Source organism: Schistosoma haematobium, chromosome 1, assembly GCF_000699445.3.
Source record: "Schistosoma haematobium chromosome 1, whole genome shotgun sequence".
NCBI lineage: Eukaryota > Metazoa > Platyhelminthes > Trematoda > Strigeidida > Schistosomatidae > Schistosoma > Schistosoma haematobium.
Genome location: NC_067196.1, coordinates 80,458,168 through 80,478,966, shown reverse-complemented (window position 1 = coordinate 80,478,966; position 20,799 = coordinate 80,458,168). Strand labels below are relative to the sequence as shown.

The 20,799-nt window shown below is 31.0% G+C and overlaps 1 protein-coding gene across 1 annotated transcript in view; it reads left to right on the top strand.

The window, feature by feature from the left end:
* MS3_00002238 (uncharacterized protein) overlaps positions 1-11,908 on the top strand; it is a 165,928-nt gene extending 154,020 nt beyond the window's left edge. Inside the window, exons 29-32 of the mRNA XM_051209811.1 lie at positions 3,632-4,123; positions 6,260-6,533; positions 8,734-8,778; positions 10,587-11,908. The gene's annotated coding sequence lies outside the window, so the exon portion shown is untranslated. The remainder of the gene's footprint in view (positions 1-3,631; positions 4,124-6,259; positions 6,534-8,733; positions 8,779-10,586) is intronic.
* Positions 11,909-20,799: the final 8,891 nt, after the last annotated feature.

Genomic DNA, 20,799 nt, shown 5'->3' with positions numbered 1-20,799 from the left:
TCCTGCTAAACTTTCTCACCTTTCAATCTATCAAATGTTTTGACTTCTTTTTATTGTACAATGTAATCATTCAAAGTGAAGTACTGTTAGTAGTAGTAGTATGTGATTCTTTTCTTTTATTCATAATTTCTTCATTTCTTTTTGTAGGTTTTACCAAATTTGTCAGAAGCATTTTCAGTAAGAAAAATAAAACAAATTAAGATGATCAAGTTTTTTTCCCTTAGTATTTTCTTTTTTTTTTAACCTCCTCCAATTATTATCATTGTTATTATTACTATTACTAGTATTATTCAAAATCTTTCCCATGACCAACTTCGCACGTTTTAAGGAAGATCTTTAACAGTACGCTTGTCATTGTTCTCGTTATTGTTGGTATGATTGTTGATAATAATAATGATGATTGTGATGATGGCAATGTTGTTTCTTTATATTTGTTGTTGTCTGAATTCATAAAATCACTACTGCTTTTGAGCACTTTCACTTCGACAATATGTATCTGTCAGTTATTGTATACAATAATCACATTATTCGTCAACAGTTAGGTGATTTTTTTTCTGTCTGAAATAGTAGATCATATGTCTATATAATTACATCTGCACGAAATATAATAAAATTAATTCACATTATTACACTATGTATTAGCCAGTCTTTATTTATTACCAAATGTCTATATACTGCATCTTTATTCTTTGTGCAATTGACTTGTAGTTCACATGAGAACATACTATTTTATTCTATTGACTTTAATGAAACATCTGCTGGCTATATGGTTTTTCAATGACTACTATTCAATATATTTTATACATTTACGTGAAATCTTAATTATAATTAGTGATTTCACGTGAAAAGTAGAATATTTAAAAATGTCTTGAAGTATTCTCTGAAGCTGTTCCATCTTCTTTTAATCAGTTTTGATGGATTATATGACACATTTTAAGGGGAACAACTGTTTGGTTTATGTTTAAGCAACCTTTGTTTTCTAGCAATTCAATACACTGTACACAGTGTTGTTACCAATGTCTTGTTCTGATTGAAATTTACCCTCTATATGTGTATGTTTATCAGTTTAATATACTTAAACACTAAAATCACTGAAATTAAACAGAATAGTGATGAATAATTTCAAGTAATAAATCCATATTTTCCATTGCATGATATTTATTGTTTATTATAATTACAAACATTTTGCCTGTTCATAAAGATCCCCATTTGTGAAACATCACTATAATGCATTAGAAATATCATTCGAATTATTTTTGCTTAACAACAGTTTTGACTATCACTGTGTTAAAAGTTCCCGCTGAAGTATTTATTGATCTATGAAGATTTCAAGCAAGTACTCATATTTATTTTATTATGCTTTATATCAATGAAGCAATATATCAGCTACTATTGTCACATTGTAATTATTCACACACACACACATACTTCATTATGCATAAATTAATTTTGCATGTAGTAACTTTTTTTATTATAAACCCCTTAAAACATACTTTACACTACACTATTCTTGCCAAAAAACTTTTTTTTCTAATGGTTAGTTTGTTATATTCACAGCAATTTATACTTTGAATATAGTGGAATACTATTCATAGCATGCTTTAATTTCACCCAAAGTTGATTATGCAATTCTAAAAGGCATGCCAAACTTATTTGTTATTTTAATCTAAATAATAAATGTTGTTTTCGATTTTTATTGAGGAAGTAAACAGTAACCTAACATACATAGATATAAATATGGAAGCATATATGTAAACTGATATTTACTGCCAAAATACATTATAAATACCTTTGATATTCGTACTAGTCTAATTCCTGTAGGAATTGAATTAACAAATGAGAGAGTTAATGACGTGATCAATCATTAAGACAATGTAAAAGCAGATTTGTGAACGAAATGGCGTAAAAATTACTTCATATGACAGTGTTTGTAGTTATTGTTTTGCAAAACCTGGTCATTAGAACTATTGTTTTACGAAATAGTTTTTTTTTAAAAATTCAGTAAAATGAAATGTCCTGTTTGTCAACGTAACATTTCATGGTATTAGTTGTAACAGTTAGTAATTTCCTATTGGTAATACTCTAGATTGCATCTGGTCGGTCTATACTATCATGTAAGCTCTTTGAATAGATGCCTTGACATTGTATTTAGCTGCAAACTGACTAACAGTTGGATCAAGAACATTTATCTAGTTTTATTTCTGACATCAATATTGTGCTAAACGTACATTTAACCAACGAATGTCAGATGGGGCGAAAATTGGAATCTAAATTTAGCTGTTAGTTACTCTAAATTAATAATACCATTCTATAATAAGCAAAATCAAATTTGATCGTTTTACTTACTGTATGTTGTATCTATTTAAATTTATATTCTTTTACTAAACACATATAAATCTGGGACTGGATGTTAACGTATTTCGCTACTATATCTGAACAAATCGAAATCATAGATTTAAAGCATTATTCTAATTATATTCAACCGTTTGAAGTATTATTTTTGTTTTTAGGTATGTAAGTCTTAGTAGTCTTTTTTTACTAAACCAGCATAAGATGCATTCTATTTCGGGAATTCAAATGGTTTACATTTACATTGTTTACATTTAAAGACATCCGAATTTTTCAATGTGACATTTTCTTAATTTGCTTTCAAATGAGTGGAAACTAAGTCACATTGATTACTTTTTTGATGATATATAGAAAACCTCTTGGTAACTTACTGCTAAACAACTCCAGGTTCTTCTTTCATGTTTAACAATTAGTTAAGGTCGTAAATGATTCCTTACTATTCATTTGTACCATATGTCCTTTCAGTAGGCAGAAAAAGGGTTATTCTGAGCCTGGTATGTATGAATTTCGATAACAATATCTTCTTCGTATACTGTACAGTCAGTTGCATTTAATTTGTAAATTTAATGGCATAGTAGAATTTCAAACTTACAAATAAAAGTGAAGTACTCAACTTGCGCACATGCAGAAAAATCCCACAATTCCAACTGATTACTTGACGAAATATGATGTATGTTGTACACGTAATGTAGATAAACACTTTTTTCATACATCAAACTCCGCAGCTGAGTGTACTAGTATCTTAGTATTTGCATGGTCCAGGACTCTACACTTCGAACTCTGTAAGGTTTTCATTGTCTTCGTAGTACACTTCTAATATGCGCGTGTGTCATTAACAGGTGTAATTCTGTAAGAATGCTTGAATTGCTTATTTGAATCCATCAACAATAGATGGACTGATGTACATATTCCAATACTGCTTACAATATAAAACATTCAATAGTATCACACCGTATTATTTTATTGGATGATTCTTTTGGATACAAGTCAACTAAATGACTGTTTAGTAAATTCGAAATGTAGTTTGAAAAGATGACTTATTTCTTGTTGTTTGTACAAGATTTTCTTAACATTTTACATTCTACTCTGAACGCATTTTGGTTAGACAATTGAATGTAGTTACGGTTAGTTATATAAACTAAATACTGGAGAACATATTCCAATAATGTTGTTATTTATTAGATTCAAGAAATTTCTGCATATTATATCTCATACAATATCACAATTCTTTGGTTTTAACTTTTATTTTACTCTCTTTTTACTTAAATTATTTATTTTATAGATGATCTTCAATCTGAACTAGTTAGACATTATTTGATAGAAGCGGTTAATACACCTACTAAAGGTGTACGCCTTAAAGGTTTTGCAAGTGAACCAGTATTTCCAAGTTTAGCTGCCTTAATCAACCGACACACACAAGATGCTTTAGCATTACCTTGTCGATTAATTCTCCCAGCCATTCCAACTACACCGTTACCACATGGATATAAGCCTCCACCACAAATTGTAACTGGCTTACCACCAAATACTACGGATACAACAATAAGTAATCATATTTCACAATCGAATAATCAATATATTTCGAAAGTTGACAGTGCTACTGGGCCAGTTTCAGAATTAGGCTCTGTTATAATGGATAATGTGGAAATTGATTGTACAAAATCAGTTACCAATACTTCTACAATGGGTATAGAAGGTCTGCCATTCGAATGTGTAATTAAAGATGAACATCATAAACCAGTGATGTCGCAATGTCTGCTTAATCAAGGCATGAGTAAGTTTTAACTTTCAGTGTGATAATATTTTACTGACCGCTCTATTTTAAATTTGACTCAGTGCATTTGATTTCAAAAGAATTGGATATATTTATCAAGAATTATGATTATAGATTCAAGGAAACTGTTTCATAAAAAATACTTCATATACAGACCTTAGAATCGCTAGCTCAGTAGTTATAGGCATTCAAATAACGTTGCTTAACTAATGAATGATTTTCAGAGAGTATGAATGCGGCTTACATATCGTTTAAAGAATCTACACAGCTATGTTTATGCATAATTTGAACATCCTTATCAAATTTAGTCATGATTTACAGCTGATATGACTGGTGTGTGTTATAAAAAAATATAAATTCACATTGTACTTACAGTTTATACCTGTTCAGCTAAAACTCGCCGAGGAATATTCGTGTTTGCTTTTCAATTTCAAAACCCACGCAAGGTAGTTGAACACTAAAAATAGTAGAACAAGGTGTGGTTGTATTTTTCTTTGAAATTAGTTTTTTAATGTTGAAAGTTGATTCTAGTAAGATGGTGGTTGGAGGTAGTCAACAGGAAACCCTGGACCCAGTTTTCGTGCTATTTGGCACTCCTCAGAAAGGTGTACCTGTAATCTTGAGGGATATGATGATCCCTGACAGATTCAATCCCATTTCACCCAGTTTCACAGTCAGAGACGTTAACATCTTATCTCAACATAGTGCCCGTAATGTCGAGTCACCTAGACTAGTAGCCACATTACAACCTGGTCATTAGGATTCAGTCAGCACTAAGAAGGACCTGACACGCATGACATTGATCACCACCCATCAGTCAATCTATTGTGAGCTGATTCTAGTGGTAGACTGAAGATGATTATCATCTACATTGAAACAAATCTTTGGAATTTTATCTAGCTTTCATAGGTTTTTTCATCTAATGGTCTCAATTCATAACTCATGGTTTATTATAGTCAAACATGTTGAAAAGATATTGATCAATGAACAAATGTAATATATATGTCGTTAAATTCACATATTATCAGGTTCTAAACGGCATTAAAATGCAAATAGTTTGAGCGTTATGTAGTACTGGATTCTGTAATTTTTATTGATAACAATATTAAACTTCGGAATGCTTAACAACAACGCAATTTTGAATTTTATAGCTTGTTTCATGGATTAATTTTGGAAAACCATTGAAAATAAGATGTATTAAAAAACTGTTTCGTTCTATTTCAGGAGTCACTAATAAGGATATGATTATTATTGAAGTAGTATTAAATTGTTCTAATCACAATCATTCGGCGACATAGCCTATGGTTCCTTTGAATACTGTAGACTAAATGGGTACGGTTTAACAGCTTGTTGATAGTAGTGAAATTAAAGGTCATATTCTGTTATAACTTGTGACCGCCGATCAGAGATAAGTGACTTATCGACCAGACCATGGACGCGTAAACTCGTATCACCAGCCTAGAGTTCTGATTGACCTCGCTTTCCTCCTAGCCCAGTCAGTTAAGTCCAGAATACCAATCCGAGCCTCTGCGATATAAATCATTATATTTCAAGCATACTGAGTTTATATACCTATCAAACAGACCACAACGTACCAATAAAATATGAAACAACATTTGTACAAGAATTAGCCAGATGTGGCTGTGAATGAGGGAGGTAGTAATTAATATACTGGGTATAACTCAACAATAGTAAACCTAGACTAAAAATAATATTACACTTTTCAGGATGTACAGTTCCTTGATGTACTACGGTAGTTTGATTATAATCCCAATAAACGTTATCAGTCTACTGTGTGATGAGATTGTGCAAAGCTTTTATTTGTGTAAAACTGCACACTATTTGAATGGTATTTGTAATGAAGGAATAGCTTTATCCATTTATAGTTCTTAGTAAGGTAACATTGTAATCCATGTTTATTTTTATTTTTAACCATCTGGTCGTTTATTTTAACACTTTATTTATTATGCCTTATCTCATTAGCTTCCATATCCCTGTGCTTAATTTCCTCACTCCTGATCCGCTTATTGTATCACCTTGGTATCTTCAATGATTTCTTTTAAATTATCTAATTGTGAGAAGATCAAGGTTATTTAACCAATTTATCCGTATCTTTTATTCTTTTACGTATTTCAGCATATAGATGTTTCATGTTAGGATCGGTAGATACTCCACAGTGGAATAATGAACTATGTTTCTCAAGAGCAGTTGATCAATTAATTCCATTGGAAACTTTGACAGCATCTGAGTGTGATCATGGTATTAGTCGTGTTCGATATTCAGATATTCAATTACATGTTAGCGCACACGATGGAATTACAATTATAGATTTACTAAGACGGTTATTCCTTCGACGTCATCTTCCCAATAATATATTATTGTATTGTGGTATAGAAACTCGAAAAAAAGAGTAAGCATATTTTCTTAACAAAACATTCTGATTCAAATATATGAACAATGTATTAATAATGATATAGGAATGCTCCAACACTTATGAATATACAGATTAAAACAAAAGAATAATATCGTTTTATCATAATTGTGTACTTGGCTTTAAGTTACAATGTTTGTGAGAGAGTTGCTAATGCTAATACAGTGCTGAAAATCAGTTAAGTGATCCAAAAGTTAAACCTGAAACCCAATAATTAAAACATTAAGATGCAGGTTTAAACTACACATTAATTATTTCAATTTGACTATCCACTTCATTTTACTATCTAACTCTCACACATACAAAAACAAATGCGATTTAAAGCCGAGTTCAAGAATCTGTTCTAAGTTGTTAAATTTTGTTATTAAACTCTAATAATCACAATATATTATTGACGGTAACTAACATCCAACGATGTTAATGTCTAACTTCAACTAATCCACGAAATTGAACGACACGTCCACAATCGTCTTCAGTGGGTTACTATCTCACAACAGACCCGGCTAGACTCAGTGGTCTAGAGGTTAGGCGCTCACGCGCGAGACCGATAGATCCGGGGTTCGAATATCGCGAGGCGGTATCGTGGATGCACACTGCTGAGGAGTACCAAATAATAGAATGAGACGGCCATCTAGTACTTCCAGGTTTCTCATGGTGGTCTAGCTTCAATTGACTCATGATCTCAATTATTAAAATCACCATAATATCTACAAAAACTCCTACTGAACATTATGTTTCTGAAAATATAAAAATTTCTGTCCAGAAATAAGATGACCATGGTATGATTCCATTACACTATTAAGATTGAAAAAGGATTATACAGAGGGATTTTAATTAAAGAAAAACCTTGACAAGCTTGAAATATTTCAAATAATTATAAAAAATTGAAATACAGAAATTAGATAATCTACCTGTCAAACTAAGCAAAAAAATACCAGTCAAATTCATTTTGTATTGACAGATAATTCCCATTTAAACATTAAAATGAAAACACGAAGTTCAGCGGAGGGATCTCTTTTCAACGAATTTATTATCAAGCTGTACAATCGTATATATATGAAGTTTTCTTATTTCTTGTAAAAGTACTAATTCCGTGAGGAAATGCGAACACAGTTAATAAAAAAGTGTTATAATACTAGATTACGTAATATGAATAATAACAATAGACTTAGTGAATATAATAAGATGATTAAAATGTTTTTCACAGATTGAAACCATGAGTCAGTTGAAGCTAGACCACCATTGAGAACCCGGAAGCACTGGACGGCCGTTTCGTCCTCAGCAGTGCGCATCCACGAGGAGTCCCATACTAGGACGAAACGGCCGTCCAGTGCTTCCAGGTTTTCAATGGTGGTCTAGCTTCAAATGACTCATGATTTCAATCTGTGAAAATTTCTAAAAATCTCCACGAACCCCTTCTGATAAAATGTTTTTGTCATAATAATTAAAGGTCATAGAGGTGTAGAAAATAAATACGGTGATATGATGAGTATTTATGAATAAAAAAATGAGAATATAAGACATGAGTAAGGGAGGGAATGTAGTAATAATAACAATAATAATAATAGGATAATCAAAATAATTATGGCCAAGGTAACGATAACGACAAGACGTACTTCTTTTGTACGCATAGTTCTGGTTTAAGCTCCTGGATGGTAAGAGCTTCAGTTATTTTTAAAAGTTGGATACGAAGAAATCTGGGTAGATTTGAACGGATCATATAAACAACCTTAAAGTCAATTTGTGGATCTGTAGAATGGTTATAGTAGATTAGGTGTTCAAGTATAGAACTCCTAACTGCTTTCCTTTCACCCCTTATAGAACCAAGCTGGGATATGTTCCCGTATCTGAGTTGAAAGTGAGCGCTGGCTACAGCCAATGTACCTTGCTCGACAAGAGCAGGTGAACTGGTAGATGCACATGTAGGTGACCAGACGTGGAAGCTTATCTTTTATGGATACAGAAAATAAGTTCCTACTAGTGAAGGTTATTAGCAGTTTAGCCGCGTTGAGTGTTCTAGTAGTTGTTGTTAGACGATTTTTGATTACGTCTGATGTTCAATCATGTAAAAGTTATATATATATATATATATATATATATATATATATATATATATATATATTTTGTATCATTGATTTTGCGCAAAATAAAGTTGTTTTTTTCTAAAAATCAACTTTAGATTTATTCATCCCGAACATCAAAATCATGGTATACGAAATCCTAAGTAAGTTAATTGTTTTTATTTACTTATTGTTCTTCTAGAAAAAGAAAGAAATATACAACTCTTATTTCTGTATATTCGTATACGTGTATTTGTGTAAAATAATCTAAACATAAGAACCGATTCAGCGAATACTTGTTCATAAAATAATAGATACTTCAATGTTAGAAGATCAAATACAAAATAGATCCGATATTGCAGAGAATCAAGTTATTTTAAATACACACGCACACACACACACACGCACAAAATGCAACTATTTAATAGTTGTCAATTAGTTACTAGTTTTACAATGGATATTAATCTATGAAAGAAGAAACACCGATTAAATCCTTGAAATTATTGATTAAAGTTCATGTAATTATATATTCAATTGATCTTGTGATAAGTAAATAGGGTTAGCAGGTATTAATTTTTGATATTTATAACCCTGATTTCAATTAGTTTAATTCGTATGATCCATATTTTATGTTTTATGAGATATTGACTACAATTCACTTAAGAAACTTTCATTCATTTACATAATAATAATTGTTATTATTGTTACTATTATTATTATTATTGATCGATCAATAATAATTCATTTATATTTATTTGCTTCTCTCAGCAACAAAACATTAACATAAATCTAATCAATAAATGTTTATAAAGATAAATCATGTAAAATAAGTCATTCGGTTGATACATTGACCTAGTTAATCAGAATGATGTAATATATATATATATATATATATATATATATATAATGAAGTTAATAACAAACTATTCACATTTATTATATGTGAAAATTATATTTGAAATAATCTCAGCGATTGAAATTTAAAATAATTCCAACGTTTCGTCCAACTAACTTGTCTGGACTTCTTCAGGTTAGTAATCAAAATCAAAATCACAATCAAAACTATACTGTGTTAAACCAATCATATTTGGACATGTTTCATGTCAACTTATGTGTTACATCAAAAAATTGTTAAGCGCTTTGAAATAAATCTAAATTAGCATCATTATCATGAAATATAATTTCCATGTTCTTAACTTATTTATAAATAACTTTGAAATTTTGATTCTGTTCGTCATTTTAATTCTGTACTATTACAAAATGTACCAAACGGTGTTTCAACTACACATATATAATAACCATAATTAGCCATAGTTAAATTAGCTATAAACAAAGTTGTTCTGATTATTCCATGTTTAGAATTCACTTTGTCTTAAAACAAACAAGAAAGAAATGAGTGAAGGCAAAATCATAAAATAAATATGGATTTCATTATATGTGAAAATCATATTTGAAATGATCTCAGCGATTGAAATTTAAAATAATTCCAACGTTTCGTCCAACTAACTTGTCTGGACTTCTTCAGGTTAGTAATCAAAATCAAAATCATCAAAGAAATATATAGCTTTTTAACAATCAAAACTATACTGTGTTAAACCAATGAAATTTGGATGTTGCTTTTTGTAAAATGGGATAAAATGAGTCAGTTAACTACAAATCATGTGAAAATAATTCAACTACATGGAAATAATTTAACACAGTATAGTTTTGATTGTTAAAAAGTTATATATTTCTTTGATGATTTTGATTTTGGTTATTACCCTGAAGAAGTCCAGACAAGTTAGTTGGACGAAACGTTGGAATTATTATGTAGATTTCAATCGCTGAGATTATTTCAAATATAATTTTCACATGTAATGTCTTGTGTATACTCGGCACCTAATTTCTGTTAAACTATTTGTTCTAATCTTGACGAATATTCGTATAAATATATTCACATTTATGTTTTAATGACCTTTTTTTTAACTTATAGAATCTTTGGATTAGTTGTTCGTAAAGGAATTAGTGAATGTACATGTCATATATTTTCTGAATGTGATCCAGTTCATTCAGCTGAATCTATTGTGAATTATATACGAACTATCTATCCTCATTTAAAGAGTTAATTTTAAAATTAAAAATGAAAATCATTCATTAAACTAACTATATATTAAAATATTAATATTATTCTATATTAATAAAGATATTTCCATATGAAATGATAATTATTATCTATATTATTATGGATAGAACTATGATGTATTTCTAAACTTGGATGCTTTTGTTCATTTTTGTTTTCCTGTTGAGATAAATTTTTTTTGTGTTTTGTTTTAATGAAATTATGAAGAAAATATCTTCATGATTTTTTTTCTAGTTTATTTATTTTAAGGTACCCTTCATCAAATAACTTATTGAATGCATGCACCATCCATTTGTTTTCTTGCTTCTTCTTTTATGTTTTGTTTTACTTCTCATTTATTTCTTTGAAAATTTATCTCTGTTTAACCTGATTGAAAAATCCATACTTATCCATGATTGAACATATAACAGAATTATCCTTTCTTCATAATTTATATAAATAAAAGCGTATATTGATCATATTATCTTTAACATTATGTAAGATAAATTCATTTGTGATGCGCCAATCATTTTTCTTAGTATTCTATATCAGACCCGTTTATCATTCAATGACACCACTGAACATTTCTTTTTGTTTTATTTAATAGACAACTATATTACTTTTTGAATTTTTTTCGTATTTCTTATAAATTTTTTGATTGTTTAAGACTAAGGAAAATCTTTGTGAATTTCTTTGTCTTAAACCATTAAATTATTTTAATAATTTTCAACCTTTCTTCGGTTTCTCTGGTTTATTTTGATTTTTAACTAGATTTCAAACAATCCCCCGTCTGTTTTTTTTTCGGTTTCATTGATTATCGTTAGTGTTAATTTCTTTTTCTTTTTTTTTGAACAGTTTCATTTCTTATTTATATTGAAAATTTCGATGGTTTTCCTGTCGTGCAATGATTATTTACGGCTATTTGTATTCATATTTACTTAAAGTGATTTTTCCTTCTTGAAATAAATGAATATTATTTCAATAAATCATGTATTCAAGACAATTTTTAATAAGAAGCTGATAGTATTGCAGTCAAAATAGATATGTCTACATGTATACTCACATGTATACATTGTATGTTGGAAAATAAACAAAAATATCTTTATTTAATTGAATTCATGTACGTATTTATAATTTGTATAAATATGTACGACTACATAAAATTGTTATGTAATATTTTCTGGGCTCTAAAAGTTTATCTTATTCACTCTTGTTACTTATGAGTAGTATAAATTTTAATATTAAAAAACTTAATGCTTCAGTTAGCATTAGGGATTAGTCTTGAAATTACCATTAAATCAATCATGTATGTTTGTTTATGCAGCTCTAAATCCTTTCATTCAGATAAGACACAGCTAAGTGAAAGGTTTTACAAATGAATTCCAGTTTATTCACCACACATTTATCTTTATATAACTTACAGTCGAATATTTTTTAGCAAAGATGGATAGTGGCTAGCAGTGGAATCTATGACGCGCGTTTCCCCTCCTATTTGGGACTCATCAGCTGGATGCACCTGCATCTCAGGATGCACATTTGCTAACATGAGACTGTTAGATTACAGTGGTAAATAACAATGACACGATACAAATAGAACAACACCAAATGAATTTACAGTCGAAATGTTTCAAAATTTTTCTCCATATTGATTTTGTGAACATCCCAAATTGTCTAATCAGTTGGAGAAAAGAATTAATGTTGAACACCAGATAAAAATTGGTTAGTCTTAACAACTGTAAACTCAAATACTAACTTCATAGCAATGAAAGTTTGAATTAGATTACATATGAAATCCTCGGGTAATATTGGATAAATATGCCCTATTTTCTGCTGTCAAAATACCATGGATGCTAAATTATAGAGTGAGACGAAGAAAGAAAAATGTACAAGTTAGATATTTGGTATTCAGTGAATTGTATCTTCTTAGATTTAAGGTGCACTCATCATCTAGTTCGGTTGGTTATATTTTTCTTATATCTTTTATAAATCAAAGTAACAGTTAACTATGAATGTGTTACCCCCACACCATGATATAAAACTTAAGCTACATCATTGTGACTACATATTATTATAACGGTTGGGTTTTCTTCATCCTTATGAATGGGGCGTTAATTTGCTTTAGACGAATATCTACACTAGATTCCCTCCCAGTGTCTATTCTGCAGGACTTAAACACAACTCAGATCAAGAACACGTGATTAGCCTGACTAGAACGTGGATATATGCCCACGCCAAAAACCGGCAACAATCCGAAACAATCTAACACTATAAATGGTATGAATAAGGATAGGAGAATATATAACTCATCTAACGTCTGACTTAACAAACAACCAATCATTATCATCCTCGCCCATGCATCACATGTGGTGTGGTTTAAAGTATTACAAATTATATTTTTAACTACTCATTTGGTTTCTCCCTAGCTGTTTTAATAGGAGGTTTAGATATATGTGAATAAATAAGACATACATTAACAGAACCTGCGAATTGACTGACATTACTCTAGACTATAATAACAGTGCTGCTTTATAAAAACACTTATCATTCAAATGCCTTTATAATTGTTGATTTTGGTCTCACGGTTATGTTTCCGATTATTTCACTTAAAATCAACCATGCCTATAACCAATCATAATTATTCCTTTGAGTTACTTAATGTATAGGAACAACTGTTTACAGCTCTTCGCACACCTGAACGACCAAGCTTATTTTCCAAACATTAGGTCTTTTAACATTATCCAAAAGGATTTTTGAGACTTCTAACACCTGCATCACTATTTAAGTGATTATATGGATCGTATTAATTTACTATACGTACGGTGAATAGATTTTGTGGAGATTGTTCCATTTGATAGTTAACATCATAGACAACCATTAAGAAATTGCTAAGGAGAAAACGGCCGTCCAGTGCTTCTAGGTTTTCCGTGGCGGTTTAACGTTGATCGGTTCACTATCTCAAATGAAACTCAACAATCTCCACAACCCTATACTGATAATTTTACTGTTATTCGAATATCTAGTGGAGGGTGAATGAATTAGACATCAATGCATATGCTGTTCAGACTGAATTACATTTTCTACAAACGGAATCATTACTTCGGGTTCAGTAGAAGCCTACGAGACAGAGTTCTGGTTTACAAAAGTAAATTAGTTCACAATTTTAAGCAACATATTAAGCTCTTTTTTGCATTAAAAACTCAATCAGTCACTCTTAACATTTAAAATGATAGTGTAAATTCTCTGATATTATTTGAAATGATAAGTATCAAGGGTATTACTGCCTTTATATACAACTAACGACTGTTAAACAGAAAGAAATATTCATTCAAAAATGCAAGTTCTAATTGTCATCAGAGTATTTGGCATTTTCTCTGTGGAGATTATGTCAATTTACTCAATCCTTACTAGTTGGCAATGAAATTCGAACATTGTTTTAATGTTCATTTGCATAGACTCAGAGACAGAGAGAGAGAAAGTAACTTTTATTACTCATTTTCATTTGTTTATTAATTAATTCCTTGTAAGATGAAACCCATCTAGAGTGGTAAAGCGAAGAATACTAGACTGAATTCTTAAATAAAAATAAGGTCAGATTAGGTCATGTTTGTTTTGAACTAGTCAAGCTGTTTGTCTTAGTTGTTAATAATAATAATAATAATAATAATAATAATAATAATAATAGTATATATATATGGTACTTAATCTTAATTGACCTAAAGTTAGCAGCGAAGAAACAAAATACATTTTCTGATCAAATACAACCTTTCACCAGTAGTGAGGTAACACAAAAGCAACTGAATAGTATTTATTTTAATGGTTTAGGTGTTATATGGGCTTTATGGTTTCATTTTAAAATCAGAGGCCACATTATAATTTAATCAATAGGATACAATCGAGATGAAGGACTAGATGCACATGATATCGACCAATACTCTGATTGCTCGGTTGTAAATGTCGCATTCTTACAGATCAATAAACCTACGTTCCTCGGATTTGATTCCTACGGTATCAATCCCTCCAAGATTACAGGTAAATTTTGCTGACTAATGCCAATTACCAGGAAACCTAGACCGGATTTCTCACTGACTAAATTCAATCACTCTTCATTTGTTCACATTTTTCATACTCATCAGGCACTGATTATATTCGAACGTTGGCTATAATACTTAGCTTATTTGATTAAACTGATTATCGAACTGCTGAGTGATAGCTTAGCTGGTAAACACATACTGTTTGTAAAAGATAGCAGATAGTAGAATATGTATTTAAAATTAGTATGTAAATTTATTCAATAAGAAAAAAACAGTATTTTCGAGTGCGGATAGCGTGTTGTACTTGAGTTAAAATAAATGATGTTAGACATTCGAATTCTTTTTAAAGAAGCAGGGTTCGAATCCCGCGAGCAGGATCGTGGATGCTCACTGCTGAGGAGTCCCACAATTGGATGAAACGGCCGTCCAGTGCGTCCAAGTTTTCAATGGTGATCTAACATCAATCGGTTCATGATCTCAATTATAAGAATCAGGCGTTGTTTAAATGTAATAACCCCTATGAAACTGTAACCACTCGTTTATTATTTTGAATAACCAAGATATTGATTGTAAACAAAGTCGATACATCTGCACATTGAGTAGACGATCAATTTAATTCGGTCAAAGTTAATAAAGTTACCTTCAAAATTTCGGTCGATATTCAGTCAAACAATTAAATACAAATTAATAATTTGAGTTGCTCTAGTATGAAAGTGAAAAGTTGACAAATAATTTTATTTGATATTGGAAATAGTTTTAAAAAACCACATGGTTACATCTAGGAAACAGCTCGTGAATCAGCGAACTTTATTTGACAGAATTAGACTGAGATGAGAGGATTTCTAAGAACCAATTAATCATTATGTTTGGTTAACAAAACTTCACACATTATTCTGTTTAAGGTCATTTCAACTAAAAGTTCAACAAAGAAAACTTCTTACAAATATGACAGATCGTTTGAAATATTTTTCTCACACTGTCAAGTCTACTACAATAATAAGACTAGTTACGTTTTATCAAATCCAGGATTTACGACCCAAAATAGTGAACCAGATTAAAACCAGATAATACTTTATTTAACACAATTACAATTAGTCAGTCTCAGTGAGTCTGATCTAGAAATCAATGGCAGGAAGGGAAATCATATATTTAGTAGTCACTAGTCTAAATGCCTGTTTGTCCAGTCTTAGCGACCAATCATATTTCACTTTCACTACATCTACATGATCCAACATCTTACACAAAAGCCACAAAATTCTCCAGTACAACCGTCGCATTCCTCGACTATGTTGATCATTGCAAAATTTCAAGAAAAAAAAAACAGAATGTATGAATATTCACATCTGTCTCTTTTCCTGTAAACGTAATAAATAGTTTGACCAGAGACAATTATGAGTATCCGCTTTCTATCTTATCCCTAGCAAATAATGTCAATAATAACTTACCAAAATCTCTAAGAATAAAAAATGCCAGCCACATGTGTGAAATTTCAAATTCATCATCTCCCCTTGTATTTTGTGTTGACAGTAACTGTAATAATTAATTCAAAGTACTCCCCATTATCGATAATTTTACAGGTAGCGACAAATGTCAGGTCCTTCTTAGTGAAGATCGATGAAGTTGCAATATGGCCACTAGCCTAGGTGACTCGACATTGCAGTCATTTATTTACTCCGAAGAAGTGGCTTACATTAAGGCACTAAATGTCAGAAATACAATTTTTTGCTGATTGCGACATAACAAAAAATATATTAATTATTACCTTTCTACCGAATTCTCAGTTTATTTGAATCTATCAATTTCAACCTTGGCATTGATACCTACGTTAGTAAGTATCGTTTTATTCTCTGTAAAATGTGAAGCTCCTAAATAGAAAGCGTCCACGTGTTTGCCGATGGTTGAACCTAAGACCTTCGTTCTCGTGACGGGCACTGAATCTTTGAGCCAATTAGTCAACATCAGATGGTTTACGCATCTGACTTCAATCAATTCATAATCCTGAGCAACTATCTTCCGTCTCATTACCGTAATATACATTATCAACGTGTTAACACTGAGTTATGTTATAAAGGTAGCTCAATTAATGCTGACTGTGGCTATTTAAACAACTTTTATAGTCGATTTGGTTTAAGAAAACTAGAAAACACTTAACTATGATACAAGTCTATTTTAGGACTCTTCAGAACAACGCACTCCTTATAACAGGTCTCTCGATTCGCATGATACAGTTCAGTCTATGCGTCAATATCCTACGACCAACTTTACAGCAAATTTAACGTTTGTATTCATTCCATAAAACAAAGTCAAAGTCATTTCAATGCAATCGCTACTGATCATGGGGGTAGAGTTTCAAATTTTAAATCTTGACACCCCTTGAAATCTGCTTATTTTATCAATTAGATACTTACATCTCAAACCTAAACATAACCGAGTAGAAAATTAGGAACTCTAGATATAAATTTATAAAAGAACAATTCTGTATTTCAACTAAATCGCTAAAATATTACCTACTTCTATTAACGGTATGAAAATGTAAACAACTACCTTATTGTGTCATCTAGACACCAAGAGTTTCATAGTTAACTTCTCATAATAGTTATTAATATTATGGTATAAAATTCATCCAAATAAAAATAAATATGAGTTAACTATAGCAAAAATACCATTTCAACCGGTCAAATCACAAACTTGTCCAGAGTTAATGTCATATTCCATTTATCTAACGTTGTACTATATTCAATAGAAGAGAATTTGGTTTACAGAATATATCAAACAAAAATATTTTAGAAAATTTCAACCCATTTATTTAAACAAACCGACAAAACACCGCCACAATTTATTTATTTGTTTGTCTTAACTTCTCAATAGGAAGTACAAATCAAAGATAAATTTGCATATGTTAAGTAAAAATTTATATACAACTAGTGATAAAGTTTTTCATTGTAACGTTCAAAGAGATTCAATTATTCACAGAAAAGTATTTTATCATCGAACAATGATTAACAGCATTTGCTGATAAGATAAAATTGTCAATGACAATTAGTGTTGATCAAGTATTAGAATGTGAAAAACCAGTAAAGGAATTAACTATGAAGTGATATTGTATCAAGAGTTTAAAACGCTTAAACATAGATGGTATGTAGAACTTTTGTGGGTTTGGGTAAATGTTAAAGTTAAGAAACAAATACTGACCATATTTAAACAATAACTCAAAATCAGAAATCACTGGACAGCTGTTTCATCTTAATATGAGACCCATAGATAGTGCTCATCCATGGCCTCGTAGCCGGACGCTGCACCCAGGACCTTCGGTCTCGTGACAAGTACTAAATCTTTAAACGGCTGAGCCAATATACAATAGTTTACATGTTCAGCTTCAAACAATTCGTGACATTTTTTAACGGTCTTTCAATAAAACTGGCGGGTGACTGCCTCACACTCAACGTGACTGAACTCTGCTGATCACGGTTTCTTGTCAGAACTCCAGGAATTACCTTTGAAAATTAGTCACCAGTGAATAGACCTGAACCAACAATGAACATTTTTGAGGTAGCATATCCATCCATAGCAGATGACTATTAACCAACACAGATTGCAGATTGCTTACTATTATGATGCAGGTGAAGAGTTGTCAACAGAATGTAGGGGTTCAGATTTTGAATATTTACAATCTATCAAGTCTGTTTATCGTATTGGTTAGATGCTTGCTTCTCAAACCTAGATTACCATAACAGTGGGACTAATCAGAAGGTTCACTTAATGTTAAATAAAATTCGAAAACATTATTGAGTTCAAATGAAGATTTCTTTATTCAAAGATCCATAGTAGTGTAGATTTGACAATCGTATTTTCGTAAGTAATTGCATTTTATTATTGCAGCATGTACCTTTTTACTTGAAAACACAGTAATGGTCATGGAATACTTTACTGAAAAATCCCTCTACTGACGAAACATAAGCGACTCACATCCACAGTCACATCTAACGAGCTTCTTTTGATGGAAATCCAGTACAAACAATCATCTCTTTAAAAAACATTCTCAGATTCACTGTTTAAAATAGACATACTAGGTAACATGGCTGCAGTATTGCAAATTGATACTCAAATAGGAAAACAACTATCTTAATTGGTCCAGAACTAGGTTCTCCATTGGGCATTTAGAACTACATCTTTGACCGGGTATGAAGAGGTAGATGAATGGTTAGAGGGTTAAATTGAACAGCCGCGAGCTACTCTTTAGATTTTTCCTTCGAATTTACAACAGAGGAGTGTAAATTTTTAGTCACAATGATTATTTTCTGGGTCTTGTTTACAAACGCTGTAATTTCCTGGTGGTCAAAACATTTGCAATTTTTTCAAATAGTATCTAAATAATGGCTGGAGTAGACAGCATGGATGATTTTAAAAATGGGTTCAAATTGCTGACCGTTTGCTTCATTAATTATTTCCGACTTACATTTTAATTAACAAGTTCTATTCTCATCTTCTGTTAACCGAAGACATATATTCACCACTTAGTTTTTTTATTAGAATGTAAATTAGGGTGAGACTATAATTTACAGACATTTGTGTGACGCTAAAGTGGCCTTGAGAATGTCCACCTACTTACTAAGGCTAAATGAAGTTAATAAATCTATGTGAAGAGTAAGAACTATGATTTACAGTTGATGGTTAGGGATTAGATTTAGGGCTTTCATCACGAACTGACATAAGCTAAAATGCCAAAACTCTATTTAACCAAATGAAAAAATGAATTCCACGCCAAAATCCAAGACCTGTTATCGTAAATCTGATTGATTAGTTCATAAATTATAGTCTCGCCGAAGTTAGATAAGTTGCTGAGAAGACCACCACCCTATAAAAGCTCAATTATATTGGTTCCCTAAGAGACTTAATTAGCATTTCCCACTACATCAGTCAATATAAAATAGTCATTAGAAAAGGTCAAACACCACGGGGGAAAATACTACTTTGTTTTGACCGTGTATTACTGACGTCTACAGAATGAAATTTTCTGATTCACGTCTGGTGCTTATTTGTATACCTATAGTACTTCACTTCGTGTTTCAGTGACATTTTCACTTAAATAGTACTGATATCATCACTTTTCAGGGTGTACAGACCCTATGACATTTTTTCACACAAAATTACCATATCGATTTGTGTGGTTTACTTGCTTTGATACTCTATAGAGTACCAACATTAAATGTTATAAAATGTAAGAAGTTCAGGAAAGCGAAAGTAATTTCTTTTTCCCTAATACTTTATACCCTACTAGTTATCTTAAACTTCACTCCAAGACATAAATTATCGAAATCACTCGTTTGTGGAACAGTCATATGTATATATTTTTTCCATCAAAAACGAGGAATAATCTAAATCCCCTCATATTCTAGACTTTTTTTTGTAAAAAAAAATAGTTGGCGTAGAGACCTCGATCATTTCGTAAATAAATATATATCTAATGAATAAGCTAATTTCCGTTTACAATAATCTAAAAATCAGCTATGATTATTGTTTTATCATTAAGACGTATCTAATCAATTTATATTCAGTGGTTTTTCATTTAATAATGAATGTCAATTGCATATTTGGTTATTAAAACAATCAATAGCTAGACTAGTGTTAATTTATTAATATCAGCTGATTGTATCATATGAATAGTCGTTTTAATTTATATTTAAAAGAAATACAAAATAATGAATATAATTGAAAAGTGCATTCAATGACTAGTAATTAGGTGGAATTAAGAAATTATCAAAGTAAAAACAAGATTCGTAGGTCGAAACAAATTCTAGTGGTTAAGTGCTCGCGCACGAAACCAGTAGGTCCTGGGTTCAAATCTCGCAGGGGGCGAGGTCGTGTATGCGCACTGTTGAGGAATCCCACAACAGGACGAAACGGCCGCCCAGTGCTTCCAGGTTTTCCATGGTGGTCTAGCTTCAACTGACTCATGATCTTAACCATTGAAATTACATTTTAGATGTACAAGAATGAATTAAAAGTAACATAAAAAAATAAATAAAATCTGTGAGAATCTATTAAAAATACCGAAG